Source organism: Myodes glareolus, chromosome X (genome assembly GCF_982192425.1).
Source record: "Myodes glareolus chromosome X, mMyoGla1.1, whole genome shotgun sequence".
In the NCBI taxonomy this organism is placed as follows: domain Eukaryota; kingdom Metazoa; phylum Chordata; class Mammalia; order Rodentia; family Cricetidae; genus Myodes; species Myodes glareolus.
The window spans coordinates 114,674,340-114,679,069 of NC_142053.1; the positions used below are offsets into that span (position 1 = coordinate 114,674,340).

Here is a 4,730-nt window from a genome sequence, read left to right on the forward strand (position 1 = left end):
TTTGGGCTGGAGAGATGGCTCAGTGGTTAAGAGCATTGCCTGCTCTTCCAGGGGTCCTGAGTTCAATTCCCGGCAACCACGTGGTGGCTCACAACCGTCTGTGGTGAGGTCTGGTGCCCTCTTCTGGCCTGCAGACATACACGCAGACAGAATATTGTATACATAATAAATAAATAAATATTTTAAAAAAAGAAAAAAAAGAAAAAAAATGGAATTTTATTTTAATGAAAAACTCGAGTTTACAATCATTTAGTAAATGAAGAGCAAACAGTTCATTTTCTTATCCCATAACTCTTAAGAAAAAAAGCATTAGTCCATAAATATCTGAACTGATTAAGGGTAAGGCAGACTGGACAGTAAACCATCTCCTGATGTTCACCCTTCCTGCACATGACTCACTGTAAAGGGGTTCAGGGCTCTGGAGATGAGTGAACTGACATTAGGAGCATCAGGTCTCTCCTCATCACTCAAACAAACTCAAGATAAATATGTTTTTGCTTCTTGTGGGCCAACTACCCATACTGTACTGAGGAACACTCTGATAGAAGCGCTTGTGTTCTGCTGTGCACCACCACTCTAACATGGCTTCAGCAGCTCCATTTAACCACCGTCTATAAAGTGCAACACTTAATATTCTGCATTTTATCTGGGGTATGATGAGTATCAATCTACAGTGAAAGTACCCCAGCTGCCAATTCCCACCACTTCTGAGAAGACCAAGATGTGTGAAAAAGAACTGTCCCCGTACAAAGAACCAATTTCACAAACCTACTGGTAAACAAATGTATTTATAGAATTGGAACCAGGATGCTAAAGTTGTACTCATTAAAAAACCATTCAGCTACCTTTGGTCTTTAAAAAAGCCTGCACTGCAGTATCCTAAACACATGCATCTCACAATGACGAGAAGTGGCCTCGCAGTGCAGAATGAGGGGTACGTCGTCACTGTGAAAAGTAGCATGCTATGGTTTCAGGAACATCGGCATCACAGCACTGGACTCTGTGTGTCAGGATCGAGGTCATTATTGCCCGAGACAGGGTGGCTGGGGAGGAAGTCCAGCTCATCCACTTGTGGAGTAGGGTACATGACTACCAACTGGTCCTGGGGAATGTCTGCGGCAGCCGCTGCCAGGTTGGTGATAGACTTACTCTTTACACACTGAAAGTCTACATGCCAACTCTTTCCTTCCTCCTTCTCCCAGGACATTTGAATAAAGGGTCTTTGGACATAGTTGTAAATGACTTCTGGGCGACCTGCTGGCCTTTTCTTTACTTTTTCTTCGTAGGTAGGATAGCCTTCTATTCCCAATCTAATCTTCTTAAGACCCCTCTCCTTCAAAACTGATTTGGCCACATCTCTGTTTTTATTGTACTTGAAAAATCTATATAATTTTGTGCTATAAATAATCTGTGAATATTCCTCTCCCATCTGTGGTGGATACTCCTCATCCCAATCAACCACATCATCATCTGCGAGCACCACTATATGGCACTCTCGTTCCCCACGCTGGGCACTTGCTACCATGAGAGAAAGGATCCTTTCTTCCAGATAAAATTCAAATTGTCTACGGCACCATCATTTGATAACTCATGCGCAAGGGCACTGAGATCTCTACATTTAATTGTACTGTATTCGAAAGAGACACAAAGGTACTCGCATGCTCCTCTCAGCTCACGAATAGATATGCCATCAAGACAGCGGATGATTCCTGTCTTATAGTAATCCAAAATAGCTCGAAACACAGTAGAACTGATCCCTTCTGCCACCTCATACTCTCCCTTTTCATTGGGACGCGTGAAATGATGTTCTTGGCCAGATCCAAACATCCTGCCCAACATTGTGTTTGGCTGTGCAGTGAAAATGGCCGGGTCCACGACAAATCTGGTGGCATCTACTATCAGCGTCACTCGCTCAGACGTCCGCACGCTCCGCGCGCCTTCTATTGCGTTCTCACACACAAACACCATCTCTCCAGACGTCGTACATCTGAGCTCGACTGACTGCTGTTTCTGCTGCTGCTCCCAGCACTGCTCATGGAGCCGTTCGGGGACGCTCTTTGAGGACGAGGACTGCTTGGACGAGATGAACTAGGACCTTTTTTCTCGTTCAACACGGTGCTGTCGTGTTGGTGAAGTCACATTTTGAATACAAGGAGTAAGCTGAGACTCTGCTCGCTCATGAGATGACCTTCGTCTGTCTCTTGATCGTCCGTGTCCCCCACCAGCACCACGCAGACTCATTTTAGCGTGGTCGACTCCTCCCCTAGCAACACGTGAGGCAGTGTTCCATTTCCTTCTCCCTCATAGAGGCCCAGCCTGCTCAGATAAACCGCCCTATTGTGATGCGCCCTCTTCGGGGTTGTCGCTGCTGCGGTGGCCCAAAGATGACAGGAATGGGGCGGGGCACGGGGTTACTCTGCCCTGTCGGCCCCTGAGACGTCCACTGAGGGTCCAGGAGAATGGCTACCAGCGGCTTCACCAGCTGCGCTTACCAGAGCCTCCCCGGCAGGTTGCAAGCCGGCCCCTTAATTGTTGATCTTAGTGTCTGTGCTTTTGGTGTTCTTTCAGAAAGTTGTCTCCTGTGCCAATGTGTTTGAGATCATTTCTCACTTTCTCTTCTGTCAGGCTCAGTGTATCTGGATTAATGGGTCTTTGATCCACTTGAACTTGAGTTTTGTGCAGGGTGATAAATATGGATCAATTTGCATTCTTCTATATGTTGACATTCAGTTAGACTGTTCTTCGGTTAAGGGACATCTAGGTTGTTTTCAGGTTCTGGCGACTATGAATAATGCTGCTATGAATATAGTTCATAGCACGGTAAATAAGTTCAGGACACGGTAAATAAGGCAAAATGACAGCCTACAGAATGGGAAAAGGTCTTCACCAAACCCACATCAGACAGAGGGCTGATCTCCAAAATATATAAAGAACTCAAGAAATTAGACATCAAGATATCAAAAAATCCAAAGTCAAATAATCAAATAATTCAAAAATGAGGTACAGATTTAAACAGAGAATTCTCAACAGAAAAATCTCAAATGGCCGAAAGACATTTAAGGAACTGTTCAATATCCTCAATCATCAGGGAAATGCAAATCAAAATGACTGATATACCATCTTACACCTGTCGGAATGACTAAGATAAAAAACATTGATGACAGCTTATTTTGGAGAGGATGTGGAGTAAGGGGATGTGGAGTAAGTGCAAACTTTTACAGCCACGTTGAAAATCATTATGGCGGTTTCTCAGAACATTTTGACTCAATCTACCTCAAGGCCCATTGATACCACTCTTGGGCATATACCCAAAGGATGCTCAGTTATAACCCAGCTCCTATCATTTTTATGTTCAGTCTTTTCATGGTGTCCCAGATTTTCTGGATGTTTTGTGTTAGGAACTTTTTAGATTTAACATTTTCTTTGACCAATGAATCTGTTCTATTCTGAAGAATCTAGCATGTCTTCAATGCCTGAGATTCTCTCTCTCTCTCTCTCTCTACAATTTTTTATTAGACTTTTTTTTTTAAAAAAATACAAATCCAAATTTCCACTCCCTCCCCTCCTCCCATACCCTCCATACACCCTCCCACCCCACCCCCTCCAATCCTAAGAGAGGGTAAGGCACATTGCTTTGGGGAAGGTCTAAGGCCCTTCCTACTATTTCTAGGCTGAGCAAGGTATACATCCAAAGAGAATAGGATCTCAAAAAGTCAGTACACGCAGTAGAGACAAATCCCAGTGCCACTGCCAGTGGCCCGAAATCCTCTCTTCCATCTCTTGTATTGTTGGTGATGCTTGCATCTGTAGTTCCTGTTCGCTTACCCAGATTTTCCATTTCTAGCATTCCCTCAGTTTGTGTTTTCTTTATTGTTTCAATTCCATTGTCAGGTCTTGAACAGTTTCCTTTATCTGTTTGTTTTTTTCTTGGTTTTCTTTTAGAGATTTATTGGTTTTCTCCATCTTTTGTTTGCCTTTTCCTCAATTTCTTTAAGAGATTTGTTCATATCCTCTTTAAGGATCTCTCTTATCTTCATAACATAATTTTGAAGGTCATTTTTCTTGTGCTTCAGCTGTATTGAATTGTTCAAGTCTTGTTGCTGTAGGATAGCTGGGCTCTGGTGATGCCATAGTGCCTTTTCTGTTATGGATTTTGTTCTTACACTGGTGTTTAGACATCAGAATTTGGGATGATTTTAAGTCTAGGTGTTGATTCCTGCATTTTTCTTCGTTGGATGGGTGTTTTGTTCCTTGATTTCTCTTTCTTCTCTGGTCTCCTGGCCTAATTGGCCAAGAGTTCTGGTGACTAGCATGTCTTCGGGTTCAGTAGGGAATCCCCTCTGTTTTGGGGGCGACTGGGGGGTTCCTCGATCAGGCTTGGACTTTGCTGAGCCTGAAGTCCTCTTCCAAAGTTGTAGACCAGGATATGGAGACAAGAAAGGGGATGCAGACTGGGGAGGGCCTCTAGATCAGGTCTTGCCTCTGCTGTCCCTAGGTCTAACCTGGCCTCCAGTACAGCTGCCAGTGCTGGGGTCCCCAGATCCATCCTCTGCTCCGATAAGACTGAATTCTTATGAAGTTGTAGACCTGGGGTTCCTGGATTCAGCCTGGCCTCTGGGATTTCTAGAAGCAGCCTGGCCTCTGGGGTTTCTAGAAGCAGCCAGGCCTCTGGGATTTCTAGAAGCAGCCTGTCCTCCAGTAAGACTGCTGGAGCTGTGGGCCCTAGTATG

At 44.4% G+C, this 4,730-nt stretch overlaps 1 pseudogene; it reads right to left on the reverse strand.

Annotated features, from left to right (window-relative positions):
• Positions 1-747: 747 nt before the first annotated feature.
• LOC125416685 (BTB/POZ domain-containing protein 10 pseudogene) lies at positions 748-2,241 on the reverse strand (annotated as a pseudogene).
• Positions 2,242-4,730: the final 2,489 nt, after the last annotated feature.